Source organism: Ahaetulla prasina, chromosome 5, assembly GCF_028640845.1.
Source record: "Ahaetulla prasina isolate Xishuangbanna chromosome 5, ASM2864084v1, whole genome shotgun sequence".
NCBI lineage: Eukaryota > Metazoa > Chordata > Lepidosauria > Squamata > Colubridae > Ahaetulla > Ahaetulla prasina.
The window spans coordinates 50,264,533-50,289,357 of NC_080543.1; the positions used below are offsets into that span (position 1 = coordinate 50,264,533).

At 36.0% G+C, this 24,825-nt stretch overlaps 1 protein-coding gene across 2 annotated transcripts in view; it reads left to right on the forward strand.

Annotated features, from left to right (window-relative positions):
- CXADR (CXADR Ig-like cell adhesion molecule) overlaps positions 1-24,825 on the forward strand; it is a 365,654-nt gene that overhangs the window by 14,935 nt on the left and 325,894 nt on the right. For both annotated transcript variants that reach the window (XM_058186358.1, XM_058186359.1), the window contains exon 2: positions 3,612-3,654. The gene's annotated coding sequence lies outside the window, so the exon portion shown is untranslated. The remainder of the gene's footprint in view (positions 1-3,611; positions 3,655-24,825) is intronic.

The following is a 24,825-nucleotide window of genomic DNA, read 5'->3' on the forward strand; positions in this document are numbered from 1 at the left end:
TATTTTTTTATTTTACCATGAAGGTTATATAGTTATAGAAGTCTTTAAGTAGTCCTATAACTATAGGTAGTTATAGGTGTCTAGTCCTTCCTTGGAATTATAAATGGTTTCTGTTTTGGAACAAGTAGCCAACTAATTATTAGGCATGTTATGAAATATCTAAGGAACCTCTGATGGATCTCCTCTCTGCTTCTAGTTAGCTATCAATTTTTGCTTGAAGATATTGAGACCTCTTAAAAACAGTTCTGAATTGGTAACAGTTTTATGGACTTGCTTTTTTTGTTCTGGAAATGAACTTGTTTAATTATCTGCCTTTCTGATACACTATGACTTGAATTGTCTGCTCTGTTTATGGTCTTGCTTTTTTTCTTTTTCTATGGGTCACTTTAATTATCTTTGTTAGCTCAAGAATGAGAATAAGATTTACAAGGAATGATCTCTGCTAGGTCTATTGTGATGAGACTTTGTGAGTGAACCTGCAATCAAAATCATGCTGTGGTTTAAATGAACTCAAAAGCGTGTATCTGGACTGAATTACATACTGTATATCAGTTAACAATTAAACTGAGACTTAGTGATCCTATATTACATTTATTTTAGTAGGCAGTATATCCTGTCCTTCAAAGCCTTCAAAGCCTGGTTTTTTATGTTTCTCTGTTTCTCTTTCTCTCTCTTTCCTAGGAGACAAACACACAAACTCTTTATTGACAAGATAAGTAAAATGAGGAATTAAAAGATATCCTTAATGAACTCTTGTGAATATATATCATTAATGTAATTTATTATTAACATTCTGTATAGATTGTTTTTAAAAAATCTGGTCTTTCCTGCTCAACACAAGGAGAGATATTAGTTGTGAATAAAAGTTTCCACTGCAAGTAAAAATATTTTCTCATCTTTGATTTTTCGTTCTCTTTGGAGTTTTCTATGTTCCTTCTGCCAAAACAAACAAACCAATATTTTGTTTTTAAAGATCCTTTTAAAAGCAAATGGTCACGAATTGCAGGTTTTATTTCATTGTTGAAGAAATCAAGGAGAGAACCAGCTTAGAATTAAGGAGAAATTTCATGACAGTTAGAACAATTAATCAGTGTAATGACTTGCCTTCAGAAGTTGAATGACTTAAAAATTTAAAGAAGAGATTGGACAACCTTTTGTTTGAAATGGTATAGGTACCCTTTTTGAGCAGCAGGTTGGACTAGAAGACCTCCAAGGTCCCTCCCAACTCTGTTATTCTGTTATATTCATTACTCAGTATGATTCAATAAATGTTGAATTGACGGGATTCTGCAAGTAATGTACTTCTGTATAGGAAAGTGAACATGATTTTTTTTCTGGGATGAAAACCTTATCAGATATTAATGAATGAGACTAATGCGCAGAATTGTGAGCAGTTTGATATGTACATATTCTGAAGTGAACTTTCCTGATCCTATACAAATTGCAGGTCAGAACTAAGTTAAACCTTGACATTTTGTATGCCCCATATTTAAAAGATGATCCAAATGGTTATTTAAACAGAAAAACTCACTCTATAGACAATAAATTAAATGGCCACTGAATTTACTGCCTATTGCTATCATTATTTGCCTGCTAAAAATGTATAAAATGCCTATGAGATTGATGTGATTTGTAAATATGTTGTCTTTATCAGAGTACTACATGGAAAAATGTGATCACAGTGGTCGTATGTTATGTGCAAGTCCATGGGTATAATGGGCTGTGAGAATAACTTTGGGAGACAGTAGGAAAAGTGGCAGCTTCGACAATGGCCACACAAAACATATCTCAAACCACAGAAGCAATGGAGGTATGGAAAGAACCTTAGAAAGGAGCCTCCTGTAATGGTATGTGAAATTGGGATATAGCGGGACAAGAGATGCCATTGAGGAAGGGAACCCCCACTATATAATAAGCAGAGAAAGAAAGTAAGAAAGGATCCTCCCTAATTTATCAGATGGTAAAAGGAGATGATGAAATATTTGTATTTTCAGAGTTGCAAGTTTAATGTAATGTTAATGTAGACTTACAATAAAGTAGAATTGGCTCATTGTGTTTTTCTGATTGGACTACCAGGGAAAGTTGACATCTCCCTAGAAAGTAAAAGTAAGGGAGGAGCAAGTACTTTCAGACTAACAAGATTTATGTGTCTTTTGATTTAGTCCAGTCAAGAAACCAAAACCATGAGTATTAATACTATCTTTATTGTAAGGTTACAGTAAATATTTAGTAAGTAAATATGCATTTAACATTTATACATATTAATTGCTATCTTTGTTGTTGCTTAAAAAACCCTTATGATTAAAATTAAATAGGTTGGATTTAAGAAATAATATATCTGAAGATGAAATGGACAAAATTAGACTGATTTCTAGCCTGGTATAACTGATCTATTCTAAAGATGTTAGAAATTTGTAGTATTTTAGAAAGCAGAAGTTTAATAAGAACTATGACGAATATACAAATAAAACTTTTAGATTAAATCAAGGATTCATGTAGGTTAGTATCTAGTCCAATAAAATACTTGCAGAATTACTTATTTACATTCTTATTCAAATTGTTCCCCATTCAAAATCCCTATTATTTGTTGGGCTCTTATCTTAATATTCTACTAAGCTAGCAATCACTTCTGTATCTTATAAAAATTAATATATAACATATTGTAAATAATCACTCTACTAAATTATTCCAATAATTTCAGTGTTTGCAATACTGCATATTAAAATCTGTTCTTTATAAGATTATGGGTCTTCTGCAATTTGTAATTTGATTTCAGTTTGCTGTTTAATTTGAAGTTTCAGTATTATTTAATTTGAATTTGACATATGAGTCAGAGAATTGAATCAGTTTGATGACTCATTTTAATAAAAACAGGTATATGCATGCATAAAAGAGCTAAGATCTTTGAATCAAATCAAAGGCATCTGTTATAATTCAATTTATTGAACTGATTCAGCAATCTGAATGTCAAATTTGTTGGACTTGTTTAAAATCATACCTTTGAATTGAAACTTGTAATAGCTTTTTGCATAGGATAATTTGAATTCTGAGTTTGTTTTATTTATCTAAATTAACTTTTCACTTTTTGCAGGTTTGTTGAGTTTGTTATAGTACCCATTTTATTAGATATCAAAGCTACTTAAGTGTGCATATTTGATTTGTATAGTGACTATAGAATTATCTGTTGCTTCTCTCTGCCTTGCGTCATTGAGATTGGAATGGCCTGCAATACAGGAAAAAGAAATGAAATGTCATTTTAAAATAGAGAAAATGTAACTATTATGAATAAAAAGCCTAACAACAGGCTTGAATAATAAATAAATTACATTTTTTTCTATATTATATGATCAGATTGAGTATGATTGGCGTTATAAAGTCTGAATGGTAGCTATGAACATAAAATTTGCCCTATGAGAAATAAAGCAGTATTTCATGTCCCATAGAAAAGAATTAAATACCTAATATATCCAATGGGAGAAATCACCTAATTTTTTTTAAAAAATGCTTAAAATGTGATATTCAAACAAAAATCTCATAAAATTAGAAACTTTTAAATTGAGCTTGCAAGCATATTAGTTTTTCAACTAGTTTTTATTGCCTTCATTTTCTAGAATTTCTGGGACTTCTACATGCCAAGCTGTAACTCCACAGAGAGTAAGTTGTTTTGGACTTGTCTGTTATTACTGAATTGTATAATTATTGAATACTGTTATTACAGTATTATATGTTACTCAACCAATGTTTATAACCCCTCAGTTTAATGTAATGTCAGTTGCAGTCTGTTTTGCAGTCAGTTGCAAATAACTCCCTATTAAACAGGAGAAAATTCCAAAGCTGTTTAATAGCAATAGCAGTAGCATTTAGACTTTACAGCACTCTGAATCATCATTTTACTGACCTTGGAAGGATGCAAGACTGAGTCAACCTTGAATCCTGATAGGATCAAACTCCAGGCTGTGGGCAAAGTTTGCCTGAAATGTTTCACTTAATCATTCTTCTACCAGATTCATCCATATTATATAGTTAATTCTCATCCTGATATTTAAGTAGTAATGGTATTTATTCCATTTTGTCATATCAATAGCATTCATATTATTTTGACAAGGTGTGACTTGCCTAATATTTAGCAGCATATGTGTCCCTCTATTCCAACCTCAACCAATACTCATTTCATTTATCTTGGGATTTGATTTCTTCCTAGTCTAACATATGACTTGATGCTGGTCTATATATGTGTGCAGCTAATTTTATTTGTATTTTATTATTTGTAATAATATTTGCAACATTTTATAATTGTATAACCTGCATAAATTGTATTTTACAAATCTTACAACTTGCATTTAATTATATTTTATTTGAAGCACAAAAATAATACAATGTATTATTATTATAATACAAAGTATTATTATTATTATTATACAAAGACCCTGTGTTATATTTTTTTGAACCCCAAAAGAAGCACTTGGCTTTATTATGGGGGAGGTCTTATTATTTTGGGACGCGTGGAGCAAGATGGGGCTCCTCTTGCCATCTTATCTGATTTCCAGCCCTGCATTTAAGTATTTTCAGGGAGGACTTATTTTTAGGGGGGGAAGGCTTATTTTAGTGCATACACTCAAAAGCCCAATTGGGCTTATTATCAGGAATGTCTTATTTTTGGGGGAAAAGAGTAGTAACCTAGTCAGTGTTAAATCTAGTCAGTGTCCCATCTATTCCATCTGTCTATGTCTCACATTTAGATGGTTTCAGAAAAGTCACCCACATGATTATGAGGATAGGTTTCTTCCATTTTTACTCACAAACACCTGTTGTATAATGTAGACAATTGCTTGTGATTCTGGACAGAGCTAACAGCCATCAGCACTGACAGCCATTGATCCTTTATGAAGTTGTTCAGTCTTCTTTTTAATAATTATTACCCCAGATATACCAATTCCAGTATAACCAAGTATCATATAAAGAAGAACATTTATCAGTCCTGAATTCCTTACATTTAGTTATAATGGATTACTTAGCAATGTTAAAATTATTTCCAAGCTTTTCATATCATGTGTACTTTTCTATACTGCCTTTGTATTTTCTTGCTTACCATGTTCCAAGCTAAGAGGTCATTGAAGTCTTTTTTCTTGGCAGCCAACTGAATTTTTAGCATAGTGTTATTTTGCTGTGTAGAACAGCATTTGGAATGCTGGCTTTAAAAGAACTGCATTATCTAGTAATATTCTATTGCTATATTTTATTGGGAAATGTGTCACCATTGTATTTGAAGGGCCATATGTTCACTCTGCAGTAAGATATCCTATAGAACAGAGATGTCAAACTCAAGGCCCACTGTCCAGATCCAGCCCATGGTGTGCTTAGATCTGGTACATGGGACACCCTGGAAACAGTGAAGGACCAGTCTGTGGTCCCTCTTTCAGCAAAAAATAGAGTTTGGGAGGGCCGTGTGTGGCCCTCCAGGCTCAGTTTTCACTGGTAGAGGGTTGCAGAAGGATGTTGCAGCTGAAAATAGAGCTTGGGAGCCTGTGTTTGCTGGCAGAGAGTGATTGGGCCACCACAGGTGGTCCCAACATGAGTGACATTGAGATGGCCATGTCCACCCTGGCCTCCCGAGGTCAAACAGAAACCTGATGCAGGCCTCAATGAAATTGAGTTTGAAACCCCTGCTATAGACAATATTTTCTACGTTTACCACTGGGAAATTAGACATTGCAAAACTAAAAAAGATGTTGAGACCAGGACTTTTGAATAGCGCAAAGAATAATGTCATGTGTAGATTGATTTAACTTTAGCAAAAATTTACAATCTGATTATTTGAAAAAAAAGTATTTTGAATTTTTCAGTTCTTCTTTGATTTATTAGCTGTTTTTATTACTAAAATCATTTTATTGCTGTACTGCACCATACAATGTAGAAAGGCTAGAAATATGTAACTCAATATTTGCTATGCAGAAAAGTAATTTGATCTGTGTTTTTAAGTGAGTTGATCTGTTTCTTGCTTCCCTGTGTTCTGGGAAAATACAGTTATCTATCACATTTCTGATTTTCACTGAATTTTGTAGGCCTCTTGGCAGCCTTTCAGAATATTTTTTATTTTATCGGGTTTGGAGAGACATCCAGAGTTTGATAATGTCACTATTGTGGCATTTTGTGCCACTAATTGATGACTGTTTTCATTGTTAAATTATTTCATTGTTAATCATTCCATGGTTTATCCAATACCTTGGAAATGTTTTTATACCTTTCTTCTGATTGACACCTTTCAACAATGAGATCCCTTTAATGCTTTTTTGGCTGTTTGAAGACCATGTCTTTTGCTGTAAGAGGCAATCTAACCCTATTAGAACCACTGAACTTTATAAGGGCTCCATCGGAGTCACTTTAATTGATGGCAGATATGTACTGACCATTATTTAACCAGGTTGAATGTGATTGTTTAATCCTGAACAGTGCCTCATCCCCACTTATAAGAGGGTGTTCACACTCATGCAACTATGTTCTTGTAAGTTTTTTTTTATTATTTCCCTCCTAAAAGATTTTGGTTATATTAATGGTGAAAGCAATTCTGAAGTGGCCTGATTTTTTTACATCTTAAAAACTTGGCATTTTAACAGGGGTGTGTAGGCTTTATATGCACTGTATATGTAAGTGCATATAAAAATGAAATAGGATTGACTGAAATTCATGTAATTCATCAGTACATTAGATGATGTCATTTTTCATTTGTCCTGCTTTTGTGTTTTATTTACTCTTCTGCTTTACTAAGAACATAAATTATGGGAAGAGATGTTCAATTGGAAGTACCAGTTACAGTGTTCTTATGTATTCTAGATTAACTATTTCAGATTGTATTAGTTTTAAGACAAGTTAGCATGTCATTTTCAATTTGAGTTTTATCACTTATAAAAATAAGTGAAAGGCCAAACTTTGTAATGCATGTGATATGAATTCTTATGGATCTACATTCTTTAGCTTCATAGTAATCTTTGTTTATAGTAATAGCACTATTGAGGCAAAGATATGATTTGAAGAAATACCTCTAAAATCTCAGAGATTCTACAATATATATTTACTCAGTCTTATTTGTGCCCAACATAGAATGTAACAATACCCTAATAGGAATGAGATTGAAGCTCCATTCAATTTTTTCTTTGTCTATTCATTATCATATTGAGTGTTAATTTATTTTCACTTATTGGGTAGATCAATTTAGTTAATCTTGAATTAATTGCATTGCATATTGGTTGTGTTTGTTACTCCCTTTGTTATGAAGTACACAGATTGTGAGATGGAAATTATTTTATGTAATTATTCTTTCTGCAACACAGTCCACAAAAGCTAGATGTTTAGCACATCAGAAACTCTTTTTACAATAATCCCAGTAAATTGTTTTTTTTGTTCTGAAAACTATAGTGATTACAGTGGTGACAGAATGAAAATGGTATGGTAAAAACGTGGTAACAACATACTATTTTTTTCTAAAAATTCTGTAGATGCAGATTGAAATTTAAATATGTTTCTCATTCAGTATCCTACAATAAGAGAGATATTCAGAACCCTAAAACCAAAATATTGCAAATTGGTCACCTAACCATTTGGGAAAATTTTATTTATTTGGTCTTTAACTATATTTACTTCCTTAAAAAATATTGTCCAGATAAAAATATTGTCTCTTCCTTAGAAAATATCGTCTGTTTAATATGATTTGCAACTTCTGGAACTCTGAAAAGGAATTGTAAGCATCTATTTCTGATAAACTCTTCATGCAGTCATTTTTATATACATTTTATAAAATTTTCTATTTATTTACGATTGTTAAGGATCAAGAATAAAAATAATCAGTTTTAAATTAAATACATATTCCAGCGAGCTTGAAGCCAATTGTAAATTGGAAACTTAGTTGTAAAATGACTAAAAATATTGAGATAATAATTAGATTTTTGCACCCTTAATATGATACCACTAAAATCTAACCCCTCTCTGGGGTTTAATCCCATGTTATTTACTGGAGTGTATTTGTGAATAAACAGTCATAGGCTATCAAGATTCTTTTGTCACCAAAACAAATATTTATCAAGGAATAAACAATGTCTAGTTCCTTGCAATTTTTTTTATTATATCCCCTACATGTCTTTTGCTCATCAGAAATAGTTGTCCATATTATCTATAAAAGTGTCAATTTTATATGAAAGATACACTAGCATACTTTTTTTAATTGAACAGACCTAATACCCTGCTTCCTTATTTTGTATTTGGGAGATATGCAAAAAAATACTCTGAGAATTCTGAAATATTGTAGCAGCATGAGACTACTATTTCTCCCAGCTGCCTCAAATGCTGTTCCTACTGAAATATTCATACTTTTATAAAAACAAATATTGTATTTTGTAAATGTTGTAGCTTGCCAAAAAGTAGTAGGTTATAATGAATAGCTGACATCACATTCTATTAAGTTTACAGTTCAGTTTGCAAGCACTCTGGCCTTTTTAATGTCAATATTGAGTAAGGAATACACATACACACACAGCTGGATATCATAAGCATACTGATGATAACTCACTCCAGATTGATAGGCCACCTTTTGCAGAAGTTTCATTAGCTATTAAATAGCATGGAAAAGATTAGAAAAGACTTAAAAGACTCTCCAGGAAATCTTTACAACATATGACTAGAATTGCATATTCAAGAAGAAGAAGAATCCATAAAGCAAGGCTCTTTAATCCCAATCCCATGGTAATCCAAAAAGATACTATGGTCAAGATAAAATGCTATTGGGAGATCCAATCAGATAAGGAGGGTCATAATCATTGCATTCAGGTCTGACTGAAGTGAATAAAGCTGACTGAGTCCAACATTCAGTTCTGAACCCTCTACTTAATGAATAGCTTTCAGCAACCATCGTATATGACCTTCTCAAGGAAAATAAGAGAGTAGCGGTACTTGCCACTGGATTGAAAGATGGCTTTTGAAGAGATGATGTACTACCACCTCCTTCGTCTAATACTGTATCATACCCTAAAATGGCATTAAAAGAAGCATTGCCTGCAATCACACCTGATAAAGAGCATGGAGAATAGCAGTATGTCCTGAAATGGGTTAAGGCCCAGGGTTATGTATATATTAGGAAATACCTGGACTTTACCACAACTTCTTTAAGATGATCTGAATTAAGTACGTAAAATTTGCCCAGCCTCTAAAGAAACAGCAAGGATTGAAGGACCTGATACTCTTGAGCAATTCTTCTAAAGCTTATCACAAATTTACAGGAGTATGTATTTAATCAAATCCCAGAATTCATCACCAAAGCAGCAAAACTGACTGAAAGATTTGTGGAAGTGAAGTATAGGCTCCTAGCTCAGGAACCCAAAACTTCTCAAAGCCTTTTGAGGGCAAGGAAGACTCCCAATTGCCAAATTAAATTCAGGAGCAAATCCCATAGAGGCCCAAATCCATCTTGCTATGGTAATAGGCTAACTCAACAACAAATCAACCTTTCACATTTTTCGTTGTGGAATAGCAAGACATGTAAAAAGAGATTGTTAACATGGGATCCCATAGAACAATCTCCTGGTTACTGGTCCATCAACGTTTCCAGCGCCTGCCCCGATTATATATTCAGATATGTGAATGTTTGCTTTCTTCCACAGTTGTGTTTATGCTCACTTGCCAACAAAGACAATTTCATTGTTAGATATAAATGACAGCTCATACTTTCTTTCACCTGCTTTAAGCAACATTTTAAAATAGAGGCACGATAATAACATAACTATGCTTAGTACAATGTAATTTTTTCACAGATTATTGTCACTGAATCAACTACTTATTGTTATCTTGCACTTTGGTGATAGGAATAGGCCATTACCCTCTTCTGTGCATAACAAGCAAGAATATTATTTAAAAAATTAATGCCAGCTTTTACCCTGGTTCACAGCGTGGGCACGATGCGAACCAGTAGTAAAGGTAAGTAGAACCCACCCCTGGTACATACCATATATCATGCAGCAGCATGGGAAATGGACTAAATTACAATCTGGCTTCTAAGGGGGTCTAAATGCTACAAATATTGCAAATTAGCAGATGGTTAAAAAAAGAGGTGAGTTATAATCCCAATAGTTCTTTCTCTCTCTCTCCCCCTCTCCTTTTTGCTATTTTAATTCTTGAATTTATTCCTTTATCCATTTTTTCCTTTTATTAACATCTCTCTCCCCCCCCCTCTCTCTCCCTCCCTCCCTCCCCCCGCCCAAGAAATGGCAAGTGTTGTTATGGCTATACATCTCACTCCCTCACCATCTAACCCTTCTCCCAGTTCCTATAGCATGCCTATCCACTATCCACTATAGCATGCCTATCCACTTATTTATTCATCCAAGCGGGACTGGACTGATTTTTTTAGATTTTTTAAATTTCTAAATTTTAAATTTTAAATTTTTAAATTTTCTGTAATTTTATATGGGGTATTTTAGGTTGGTCAATTTGACGGTTTTAATTCGGCCACTATTGAATAGGTATTTTAAATTGATTTTTAACTTTGTATACTTATTGCTTTTTATCTTGGCTGTACACCGCCCTGAGTCCTTCGGGAGAAGGGCGGTATAAAAGTTTAATTAATAAATAATAAATAATAAATAAATAAATAAGTGTGGTGGCCTTTAAGATCCAAAGAAAAAGATGGCCTCCAGGGCTGACAGTTGCTCAATACAAAAATTACATAGTTTATTATATATGCACATATATATATGCACATATATATGCACATATATAATAAATATACCTCTGTATACTTAAGTACTTCTACACACAGAGACAGGTGTATGAATATGAATACATTAGGAAAACATTTATCACTGTTATCATAGGTTGATACCAAATAAAACCTGAAAATCCTAACTCCTGCTCCCATCTCCTGGTCATTCAGATTGTTTCAATCCAGCTATGTATTGTGGTCAACCCTGACTCCTGGTGACTCCAGATGGAAGTCCATGCAATTTTTTGGACAACATTTTCAGAAGTAGCAGAACAATGCCTTCTTTCTGAGGCTGAAAGAAAGAGGCTGATTTTCATGCATAAAGCAGAACTAGAATATTGTGATATTCTGGCTTCTAATTTAGCACTTCTAATCACAATGCTAATGTGGGTTCTCTTATCTTTGTATTTGGCCTATTCAAATAATGCTCAAAAAACTCAGAATGACTTCAGAGTAATGTGCTGAGCCTTTGATACGTTGCAGCTGATTAATGAATGGATCCAAAGGGATGCTTCCATTGCAGATGAAAGTGCCTTGTGGAATTAGTTGTGCTGACTTAAGATCAAAATCTAGTCTCCTGGTATATGGCAAAGTTGATTTTAGTAGGGCCTACTCATATATAGCTGGGACGCGATGGCTCAGGGGCTAGGACATTGAGCTTGTCGATCGAAAGGTCGGCAGCTCAGCGGTTGGAATCCCTAGTGCTGCCGTGTAACGGGGTGAGCTCCCATTACTTGTCCCAGCTTCTGCCAACCTAGCAGTTTTGAAAGCACGTAAAAATGCAAGTAGAAAAAATAGGGACCACCTTTAGTGGGAAGGTAACAGCATTCTGTGTGCCTTTGGCGTTGAGTCATGCCAGCCAAATGACCACAGAGACGTCTTCGGACAGCGCTGGCTCTGCGGCTTTGAAATGGAGATGAGCACCGACTAGCATGTAAGTGCGAGGGAAACCTTTACCTTTACCTTACTCATATATAGGATTGCACTACCCACCTATGAAAAAAACTCATCAACTATGGGCATATCTAACTATTGGTATATCTGCACTACATTCTTAAGATACTCCTGTTCTTCACTCAGCAGCTTGCAAGATACTTGTATTGGACAGTTCCCTTACTATTGTGTCCTACTAAATTTCATCCTAGGCAAATGAGTCGCTAGGCCAGTTACTTCTGTGAACAGTCCTCACATATCCTCAACTCCACCCTTTGTCTTTGTCTCTGTCTCTGTCTCTGTCTCTCTGTCTCTGTCTCTCTCTCTCTCTCTCTCTCTCTCTCTGTATGTGTATGTGTCTGTCTCTCTGTCTCTCTATCTTTCTCTCCCTGTCTCTCTTACTGTCTCTCTCACACAGTTAAAATTATATAGAGAAAATTAAAGCATTAACATGCACAATAACTTGCTTTGAAAGATCTTGCATTTCCCCAGTTTTCTTTTGAATCAAGTCTGCTGCAAGTTGTTGTAAAAATTATAACTAGCATAATGAATATGCAGTAATACTTGTTTAATTTCAAGTGAGTGTAAATTAAATTATGAAACTGTACACTTGTGAACTTATTTAAAGTTTAGCAGAAAAGTAGGTCATTCAATATATATTGTTTTGCCTGTCTGTCTCTGCCTATCATCCATCCTTTCCTCCATCCGCCCATCCATCGTCATGGTTTCAAATAAGGGGACTTTCTGCATGTCAGGCAAATGTTATAATCATTATGCTAGTGAGAAATATCCGTTGTACAAAAGATACAGCAATCCTTATTTAGGAAGAGCTGAGAAAATGGAGGCAAAGTAGCAATGGACTACTGCTAGTCCATTTCCATAACATAGAAATATCCAACATATCTTGCTAGTCTTTTCAATTATAGATATCACTCCATTGGGAATTATTTTTCTTCAGTACAACTTTTAGAGGTGTGCTTTTTGGCTTTGGTTTAGCATATCTGAAAGGTTCTTGTTCTTTTCAATGTTGATATGACAGTACTAATACCCAAATGCACTAATATGGTTTTTGGCTTTCATTTCTGATTTGAACTTTATTGTTGCTATAAAATTTACAGGTTACCTATGCCTGTTTTATGTTCATTATCCAATGTCACATCCTATGACATTCAATATTGCACTTCTTTTTAAGTAATTGCTTGCTTAGGTTATGCGATTGATTTACTTTTTCATAAGATACGGGTTTTCTGAGTAATATTTCACTTCACTGAAATTTCTGCAGGTTTCTCTTTTAACTCTGCATAGAAATTATATGTGTAAAACTTTGTTATGATGCTAGCAATTTATGGTGACCTGTTACTCTCTGTTTGTATGCTATTGCAAGTTCATTCACATTTCCTTCTGACTGCAGTCATTCTAATCCATGAGAATAGAAACTTCAGCTGTTCTCCAAACATGCTAAATCTGTCTCTGTTAAAAGTATTTTTGCAAGTTTTCTTTCAGAATGCCTTAAAATTAGCGTTAAATTCAGTCTTTAGCACTTTGCAATCTGGCAATCTTCAGACATCTTTTAAAGTTAATTTGTATGGGTTACAACAGATTCTTTCTCATTCTGGTTTTGGTTATGAAACCTAAAACGCCCTGCAATCAATAATGGTTTGGATGTCTTATATTTACTAGTTATGGAAAGCTGATTTACTAGGGTTTTGGCAGAATGGTTAAACTTCTTAATAAGTTACATACTTTGCCTCATTTCATCTGGAAATAAGGACAAGCTAAAAGCCTGTTCAATTAGGCATGTCTGCTGCCACTAGGAATAGGCTTTACTGTTGCTTGTTTTATTCATATTTCTAGATACTAGATCTAGGTACTAGGTATTTCTAGATCCCTTGAGTCTGCAAGATGTGCAGCCAGGCCAAGTTAAATAAGCAACAGTACAAGACAATGTGCATGTTTATTCAACCAATAATAATAAGGTAATGAAATATATTCATAATATTTTGTATGGTTTTTTTAATAGTAATATGGTAACCCTTTTAAAAATATATTTGAACTCAGAAGCAACTCTGATTATACTGGCAACTTATTTAACAAGCTAGAGCAGGGGTCTCCAACCTTGGCCACTTTAAGACTTGTGGACTTCAACTCCCAGAATTCCCAAAGCTGGCTGAGGAACTTTGGGAGTTGAAGTCCACAAGTCTTAAAGTGACCAAGGTTGGAGACCCCTGAGCTACAGTAAACCATAATTCTTTAGGAATGGGAAAAAATAAAATAAATGTTTATTTTTTAAATAAAATTTAATTGTTTTAAAAATTGGCAGTTATTTATTTATTCATATATCAATCTTCTTAACCGCCTATCTCCCTCATAAAAGGCCTCTGTACAATTTAACCAATATAACAAAATATTAAAAACCTAAGAATTTATTATTTTAAATATTCAACATTATAAAATTACAACTGATTTTCTTCATTCAACTAGTCTGATGGTTTCATCTAAGAGACATTTGTGCTTTTTTTTGTAGCTTTTTCTGGTATGTATTCAACCACTGTTTCAGTGACGGTTGATTTAATTTCTTGCCTTCACCAGCATCTTCTCTGCAATTAAAATTATCTTTCACTGCAGTTGATTACATGAAATGGAAGTCACATCAAACTTCTTTGGTGATGATGTCTTTTTGATTTTATTAATTTGTCTCTGATCTTACCCAGCAACAATTCATGCATGATCTGAATTGCAATGAGCACCTGAATAGGTCTTGACAATGAGGATTGAATTAATCCATTAATGGCTGGATAGGATAGGGTCTATCTGATTATGGTGCCCTTTATTTATTGATGTCCAAGTGTGTAAGCGACACTTGTACTGTTATAACCAGGTATTCATAATTTGAAATAGATTTTCATGACAAAATTGAACCAAACAATCATCTACATCCTTCATCTCAGGTCCAAAACTGCCAGTGATACCTGTTCCTGCTTGGCTGTCAATTTTTGTATTGAAATGAGCCAGTATGCAAACAGTGTGTCTTTGGAACACATGCTTCAGAGTTTTTTCAATGCTGACCCCCTGAGCTGCTTTTATATGCATTTAGAACGTAATCCTTTATAAATAGTTTTCACTGCTTGTACATTTATTTCTAATGAATCCCTCTTTTTACTTTCTCAGTAGACCCTATCCCCAAGCCAAGGATATGCATGTACTGTTCATCCTTGGATCATAGTTATCCATCATATGAAATAGACTGTAATCTACTAAAGCTTGTGCCATAACAAATGTTAGTTTTAAAAATTCCACTAAGTATTTTTTGCTGCAACCAACTAACATGGCTACCTTTTTATGATTTAGATGCAATTCCAAACTGCTCCCATTATTTAAGATTGGCCCTTCAAGTTATTTGAAGACTAATTAAATGTCTGCCTCTCAAATATTGTTTTTATTCTAAAATTTTAAACCATTAATTCATAAATAAGTGAAAATGTAGAGACTAAAAATAACATATGTGTAAGCTATTAAACTAATAAGAATTAAAATAAGCAACAAAGAAATTATGCAACATTTATATATACAAGGACTTCGCTGAACTTTTGCTTTCCACTTTCCACAGCTAAACTGAGTATTCTAATTAGATTTTTCAGTGGCATGACTATTTCAATCATGAAGAATGTCACATTTAATAGTCAAATAAAAATAAAAATCATTTTTATAAATACTCTTACAAAGAAAATTGTGAATGACACAGCATTTTTTTTTAAAGTTCCTTGAAAAAAGCTTATATTTGCAATAACATTTATGGGAAATATATGTTAATGATTATATAGATAAAATAAATATATCTATATTTAATATATTAGAATATATAATGAATATAAGTTTTTGTACCCCTTTAAAGCTCATTTGAAAAATCTAATTACTTAATGCATCACTTTGGTGTCGATTGTTAATAGCAATAGCACTTAGTTTTATATACCGCTTCACAGTGCTTTAAGCAATTTACAGAGTTAACATATTGTCCCCAACAACCTGGATCCTTATTTTACTGACCTCGGAAGGATGGAAGGCTGACTCAACCTTGAGCCGGTGAACTGCCAAACTGCTGGCAGACAGCAATCAGCAGAAGTAGCCTGCAGTACTGCATTCTTACCACTACACCACTGCTGCTCTTAATCATTACATAGACATATATTCTCCAGGATGATCTGTAGCCAGCACATCTTCCAAAAGTGTACCTTGTGACTTTAACTGGGTCCATTCACTTTGTTGCAAACCATCCTTATTTGCTCATTTCTTCCATCTTCTCTAAAGTTATAGATTTCTCCAGAGATCTGGGTCTTTTACCTGCTCAGTTATTTATGGTCCAGAAAATCCTAAACAGGCATCCTAAATCCCAGTTGCATTGGTATTCCCATATCACTTAAAAATCCAGCTGTCTTAGAATTGTCATATGTCTGCCCTTTAAGATCTATCTACAGTGTCTGCTAAGTCAGCAAAACAAACATAGTAAGCACTAAGTGGTAGTAGACAGAGATTACTTGGAGGTAGTGGAACAAATCTTTGGCAAACTCATCCCTCTTTCTTTTGGGCTTCTTTGTTTGTTCTTTTTAAACAGAAATTGGAACCAGTTTTAGTCAAAGAACTTCAAAACACTCTATTGCTTTTTTAATGAACTTTCCATCTGTTACCTTTAAAAACTATTGTATTAATTTAACCTTCTACTACCATGCATTACTTTCTTTCTTCTTCAAAAATTGCTCTATTGATTTCAAATAAAAAAGCAAAGTTGATATAATTTTATTCACACTAGCTCATGGAATGAAGAATGAATAGGAAATGAGGTGTTAAATGAGCACAATGAAAAATAACGATTGAATGATGAAAAACAAGCTGCGAAGAAAACTTGCATAAACAGACATTGGATGTTGTCTTGTTCTTCTTTTCTTACTCTTTTACACTTTGGGTGTCAAGGGAATTGGATTGAATAATTAAGGCAAACCTGTAATATAATTACATGCATGTATACTAAAAATTAAATATTAAAAGAGAGGGCAAACTCCACTCTGTTCTAGCACTGATGATGTTACCTAGTTGGATAATGAAACTTTTGCAAGAAAACATATCAACACCACCTCCTGAGAAACCCTGACACAAGATCAATTGACACGGCACATGCTGATCCACCAAGACATCTGAGGACAGAAGAACAACCATAGCACAAAAGAAGTGAGTTGTTGTGTCTTGCCCGCTCTCACAGCAGCTGGGGCCTTCTTATCTGCTCCCGAACACGGAGGAATGTATGCCTCCCGGCCCCAGTCCTGGCTCCATGCCCAGACAAGCTGAAGAGGAGGGGGCACCTCCCGGTCCCAGCCCTGGCTCCATGCCCAAGCAGGCTGCAGAGGAGGGAGCAACCCCCGGCCCCAGCCCTGGCTCCATGCCCAGGCAAACGGAGCAGCTAGACCCCTCCCCCACCTCCACAGCATGTGAGTCTGAGGAAAGTTTATTTCCAACAGCTGCTGATTGGAGTGACCCTCGCATCAGAAGACTGGATAGGCGGAGGCAACAGAAGGAAGGGAGGGGCAGGCCTTAATGAGTGCTGAGTCATGGAGCCACACCCCATGGCCTATATAAAGGATCTGCTTTCTGGCAGTCTCTGAGTCAGGCAAAGTCGAACTTATCTTGCTGAAGTCACTTTCTGGTCTCCTGCCTGCTCTGAGGACTTTGCTAGGACTTTGGGCAGAGCTGCAGAGGCAAGCCTGATTCGGATTTCCCTGACCCGGCCGTCAGCGGAGGAGTGGGACACGACATGAGTACTTCACAAAGCTAAAGCTGCAAACGCTGCAACAATGCTGCCCACATGTCTGCCGGACATGTGGCAGAACATTTTGTGCCTGTATAGGCCTTACCAGCCACCTGCGGACACATCATGGACAGCACACAACTGTTAGATGTCAAGGTACTCTTCGAACATGATGGACGAAGATCATCATGTATGGTCAGCTTCTTCTACAAAGGAGTTTTCTATTTACTTTATATGAGAGAAGTAGCATGCAATGGAAACTCTCCATATGTGTGGGGGGAAAAATACATAACCTACTAAAGCAGTGTTTATTCAGTCATCAATTTTGCTTTGTTTTTACATAGCTTTAAAATTGACAATGTTTGTACTTCTTGCTGAAAAACAATATTATTCTTACATTTAGTTGCAGAATACCGATTATAATTTGTTACTTTGTGGGAAAGCCAAAACCCATATTAGTTACTCCTGCCCTAACTGGATCCGGTATTTTAATGAGTCTTAGTTTCATTCTGAAATCATAAGATGGAGTGGCTGTGGATACCGGCACCCCGGTACAGTCAGCTGCAATTGCGGCTGGCTGTTGGGGGCGAGTCATTGGCCCCGATGGAAAGGGTGTGCAACTTGGGCGTTCTCCTGGATGGACAGTTGTCTTTTGAAGACCATTTGACGACCGTATCCAGGAGAGCTTTTTATCAGGTTTCCCTGATCCGCCAGTTGCGCCCCTTCCTTGTGCACGGTCACTCATGCTCTGGTTACCTCTTGCTTGGATTACTGCAATGCTCTCTACATGGGACTCCCCTTGAAGAGCACCCGGAGGCTCCAGTTGGTTCAGAATGCAGCCGCGCGGGTGATAGAGGGAGCCTCTCGTGGCTCCCATGTGACACCACTCCTGCGCAGGCTGCACTGGCTACCTGTGGTCTTCTGGGTGCACTTCAAAGTGTTGATTACTACCTTTAAAGCACTCCATGGCTTAGGGCCGAGTTACTTACGGGACCGCCTACTGCCACGGATTGCCTCTCACCGACCCGTGCGCTCTCACAGAGAGGGACTCCTCAGGGTGCCGTCCGCCAGACAATGTCAGCTGGTGGCCCCCAGAAGTAGGGCCTTCTCTGTGGGGGCTCCCACCATATGGAATGAACTTCCCCCAGGACTTCGCCAACTTCCGGACCTTCGAACCTTCCGCCGTGAGTTGAAGACATATTTGTTCATCCGCGCAGGTCTGGCATAGGGTTTTGATTTTATCTGGTTTTAATTTGAGTGGGTTTTATTCTTTTAATCGCATTTTTAACATGGGCCAAATGGAATCAGTTTTTTAAATTGTATTTTATTCTATATTTATTTTGTTTGGTGTTTTTATCTGGCTGTAAACTGCCCTGAATCCTTCGGGAGAAGGGTGGCATAAAAATTTGATTAATAAATAAATAAATAAATAAATAAAACCATATTAACTAGTGTCCATTATTACTAATGGGTCAAAATGTTATTCGCTACATATCTTCAGTAGCATATAGAACTCTTGATAGAGTCTACTACTCTTTGTAAATGTTGTGTTATTATGTTCATCTTCTGGAAGAGATTTTAAATTTCTTATACCTTAACCTTTAGGTATAGAAATTTTTACAAGCCTGCAAGAAATATCCATTTGTTATTTATCAGAGAGGCCCATTCTAGCTTACCCAATGTTTGTGGATTTTCTCTTTTAAAATTTGGAACTCTTCATTTATTTATTTATTTATTTATTTTTCAAATTTTTATACCACCCTTCTCCGAAGACTCAGGGTGGTGTACAGCAAATAAAACACAATAATCCAAAAATTTTAAAATACAATATCCGGTTTAAAAATCTAATTTAATCGCTGTATGTTAAAAATATTAAGTAAGAAAATTACAAAAATAGAATAAAACCCCTATTTAAAAGCCCACTAAAAACCCACAGTATTAAAATCAATCAGGCCAGCCCCGCTTGGTGAAAAAAGAAGGTCTTGAGCTCGCGCTTAAAGGTCCGAAGATCAGGGAGAAGACGGAGTCCCACCGGCAGATTGTTCCACAAGGCCGGAACCCCCACAGAGAACGCTCTTCCCCTGGGAGCCGCCAGCCGACATTGGTTGGCCGACGGCACCCTAAGGAGGCCCTCCCTGTGAGAGCGGACTGGACGCACCAGACGATGGGAGGTAACTGGCGGCAGCAGGCGGTCCCATAAGTATCCTGGTCCCATGCCATGGAGCGCTTTAAAGGTGATAACCAGCACCTTGAAGCGCACCCAAAAGACCACCAGCAACCTGTGCAGCCTGCGCAGGAGTGGTGTCACATGGGAGCCACAAGAGGCTCCCTCTATCACCCGCGCGGCTGCATTCTGAACCAACTGGAGCCTCCGGGTGCTCTTCAAGGGGAGCCCCATGTAGAGAACATTGCAGTAATCCAGACGGGAAGTAACGAGGACGTTAGTGACTGTGCATAACGAGTCCCGATCCAGGAAAGGGCGCAATTGGCGAATCAGGTGAACCTGATGAAAAGCTCCCCTGGCGACGGCCGTCAGATGGTCTTCTAAAGACAGCCGTGTGTCCAGGAGAATGCCTAAATTGCGCACCGATTCCCTGGGGGCTAATTTTTGGAAACATAGTAATTTCTCTTTTTCTAATACCATTTCCAAAACTGACAGATTTGTGCATAGTAAAACATAAAATCGGGACATAATTATAAATTCACAACTTACATACTGAGGCAATATAGGCCTGCTTTAATGGGCCAAGAAGGGATGGTTGTAATGGCTATCAAGATAAAAGGTAAAAATATATCTAATTTCAATTAACTTGAAACTAGTTTAATTATTCTCCAAACATGTATTTATTTATTTTTTCTTTTCAAAATTCTAATCTGCTGACAAGTCTTGGAAGCTTCTAGGGATAAGCTCAAGGATTTCAGGGAATTTATGTAGGCTTGGAACCTCAGTTCTGTACTTCTGATATAAGCAGTGAGAGAACTGAATCTCTTCCTGCACATAACTTTTGATTGCATTGCGTAACAAGCAATTCCTACACTGCAATCTTTCCTCATATAATGCTGTTGCTGAAAAGGGAGGGCACATTATTAAATTTGGTTAAGCACTCTATGGAAATAGGAATGTACAATATGAGAAATTTTGGTTAACATTAATCATATAAAATCTGCTTTTTCTTCCTAGTATCCTTGTGAAATCCTTTTGCTTGCACCACTACATCATTCGAGGGCTACTGCACTAAAATGGAACAGACAGTTAGAAATTTGAAAATGTAATTTTGTGTCTGTGTGTGTGTGTGTGTGTGCATGTGTGCATGTATGGGTATACATACATACATACTCTGTGTGTGTGTATGTGTATACATATACACATATATGTATATGTGTAATATGTGCATGTACACACATAATGGATATGTGTGTACATATACAAATATTATATATACACACACACACACATTATATGTGTGTGTGTGTGTGTGTGTGTGTGTGTTGTGACCCAGACCCAAGTATATAGCAACAAACTTAGTCCATGATAAAATAAACTTTATTTGAACAGCTGGGCATTACCACATTCCCAGCGTCGTTCAACTAAAAGTAAAACAAAGGCCTCCCTAACACAAATTCTTCAGTTATCACAAACCTGAGTCCAAATCTCAACCAACAAATGTTCTGTCTTACACATTGGAAAAAAGAATCAGAACACTAAATACAAGCTTGATGGACATGACCTTGTAGATGACCCTCACTCTGTCAAAGACTTTGGAGTTCTCATACCAAATGATCTAAGTGCCAAAGCCCACTGCAACTACATCACCAAAAAGGCATTAAGGGTTGTAAACCTAATCTTGCATAGCTTCTTCTCCAGAAAGATTACACTACTAACCAGAACATAAAAAACAATTGCTAGACCAGTTCACGATTACAATTCGCCTGTCTGGAACCCACACTTCATTTCGGAAATTAATACAATTGAGCGTGTCCAGAAATATTTTACAAGAAGAGTCCTCCACTCCTCTGATCACAACAAAATACCTTATGGTAGTGTTCAGTTTTGGAGATTAATTGATTGATTTTGAAGGAACCAAATTAATCTCCAAAACTGAACACTACCACAAGAGAATAATTATGGAAGCCATATAAATAGAGAAACACCCCCATAACATGAATAAACGTGATGATACCTCCCGCTTACCAAAATCTGGAAACTAGCCATAGTCAAGAAACGAATCCCAGCTACAAAAATTGACACCAACACACGACAGGACCTTGAACTCAGAACCAGACCAGGGCCCAAATTGCTACTTCCCACACAAACATCAACAGATGACAAGACCTTGAACTCGGAACCAGACCAGGGCCCAAAATAATACTTCCCACACAAACATCAATCCCATTAACCAATTAGCAACACAGCCAACCAGTCAGCCTGCAGCAGCTAGGCCAGCAATTCAAAATACACCCCCCCACCAGTATTTATAGAGAAACAGCAGTTAAAATCCACACTTTGTCACATAAGAACAAAGCCAAAAACTCCAGCCTGAAGATGATGAGTGAGATCTCATCGAAACATTGCCTAAATACTTTCAATCTTACATTATTTATTTATTTTATTTATTCACATTTTTATACCGCCCTTCTCCGAAGACTCAGGGCGATGGGAAAAGACCCGAACATACCAAAACCTGCATATATATATATGTACACACACACACACACACACACACACACACACACACACACACACACACACACACAGTATATATGCACTATATTATACATATATTATACATATGTTATAGTTCTAGTCTCATATCTTTGCAGTTCTGTGCCTTTCTGAATTTCTATTTCCATCCACTGTCTGGCCAGGTAGTTTGACAAAATGGCCTTTTTGTGATGAATTAGCCCTGGGTTCATTGGGTGAAGGGGGAGGGGCATCCTGTACAAAGACTGTCTTAGGAAAAGAGCCTTATGTCCTAGGAAAGTATCTACTTGCTAGGTTTTATATGATCATTGATTTGAATAAATACTCTCTGATCCTTTGGAATTTCAATATTAGGATATGGTGGGTTCGTATTGGGCTTGAAGAGGGTCTTCTGATGAATGTTACATACAGTTAATTCTAGAAGTTATTCTATGAAATTCCATTTTTATGAGATTATTTGAAACAATATGCAAACCAGTTCATCTGCAGTTCATGTTTTGCACTTGCGTTGACATGTTCAGACACTTTGTTGTTTTCTTAGGAGCATGCAGTTACTCTATTCTAAGTACAGTGATACATTTGTACCAAAAAAACCCAGGCATATGGCATATGATGTTTTATAGTATATTATTTGCAACAAAAATAAAATAAAATACTGTAATTACCTTATTATATTATTGTCAGTAAAACGTCATATGCTCATTTGCCTGCTTGCCCTTCTTCCCCCTTTCTTATCCAAAAGTCAACAATAACAATAACAAAATCTATATTGAACTATGCATTCACCAGAGCTGTTCTAAGTGTTCAAAAATCCCACTCTAGTCCCATAATAACGTTTTTCAGGGCTGCCCTACCCAACCAAAATAGCTCGAGTTGCATTCACTTTTCATTTTTTTCTAGATTTTACAAGCAAGCTCCTTCTTCCCCCCACCCATCCAAAGAAAATGTATTCTCTTTTATATTAATTTTAAAAATGCTGTTTTAAGATGAGGAATTGATACTTGATCTGCAGAGGCTTATATATTCTATGGCATTTTAGCAGGTCATCTCTCTCAAGACATAAACTGACTATTTAAACTATTTTTTAGGGTTTATTTTATCAGAAAACAGCTTATAGAAAAGAAACAGAGATGGGTGTTGGACCAAGAGGAAAGATTTGGATTTCAAGAGTAAAGACAATGGCTAAGCTTATCCATATTGACCCTTAGAAGCTGTGGAAGGAACTGGGCAAGGCTCTGACCACGTTCCAAATAAAACAATAACTCTAGCATAGCCCGATTATTTACTGAATCTAGAAGCCTGAGAGCATTGGATTTCCCCTTCTTAAAACCTTAAAATAGTCACATTCCCTAAGCTGAAGTTACCTGCCTTGTTTCTTGTCCACCAGGTCCTCATTATTCTTTCTTTGGGAAGATTCAAAGACAAAAGCCTCCAACAAACCCCTTCTTTAACATCAACTTTTTAATTGTTAAAAAGTTGTTAATGCCTGGAATGCACTACCAGACTCTGTGGTTTTTTTCCCAAAATCCCCAAAATTTTAACCAAAAACTATCTACTATTGACCTCACCCCATTCCTAAGAGGTCTGTAAGGGGGGTGCATAAGAGTACCAATGTGCCTACCATTCCTGTCCTAATGTTCCCTTTGATTGTATCCAATTTCATATAGTTATTACATACTTATGATTATATTTATTATAATATAATATAATATTATTATATTATATTTATGCTTATATATCGTATAGTTATTTCATGCTTATGCTTATATATACTGTTGTAACAAATAAATAAAATAAAATAAAATAAACCTGTCCCCCATTTTTTAATGCTGCTCTTTCATCAGTCCCCAAGAGGATTAAGACCACTTCACAGTTCACCGGTGAGGCCATACTTAATGACTCACCTAGGGTAAACAATTTAGGTGTTGGAATATTTATACTCCAATGGGTCTCTGTCTACTTACCTAACTAGCCTATTCAGATTAGGTAAGAAATGCAACCTTCATGGAAGACATATCTGGTTCCCTCTAACCAACTTGCTCAGATTGAAGAAACTGCTTAGATAAGAAGTGAAATGTTTCTCACCAACAAGAAAAGAAGTACAGTTGCCATGAGTCGACTTCCAGAAGCAAAGAGCGATTGTTGTTCCTAAACAGTATTCATACTGGGGACCAAATAAAATAAAATACTGTAATTACCTTATTATATTATTGTCAGTAAAACGTCATATGCTCATTTGCCTGCTTGCCCTTCTTCCCCCTTTCTTATCCAAAAGTCAACAATAACAATAACAAAATCTATATTGAACTATGCATTCACCAGAGCTGTTCTAAGTGTTCAAAAATCTCACTCTAGTCCCATAATAACGTTTTTCAGGGCTGCCCTACCCAACCAGAATAGCTCGAGTTGCATTCACTTTTCATTTTTTTCTAGATTTTACAAGCAAGCTCCTTCTTCCCCCCACCCATCCAAAGAAAATGTATTCTCTTTTATATTAATTTTAAAATGCTGTTTAAGATGAGGAATTGATACTTGATCTGCAGAGGCTTATATATTCTATGGCATTTTAGCAGGTCATCTCTCTCAAGACATAAACTGACTATTTAAACTATTTTTTAGGGTTTATTTTATCAGAAAACAGCTTATAGAAAA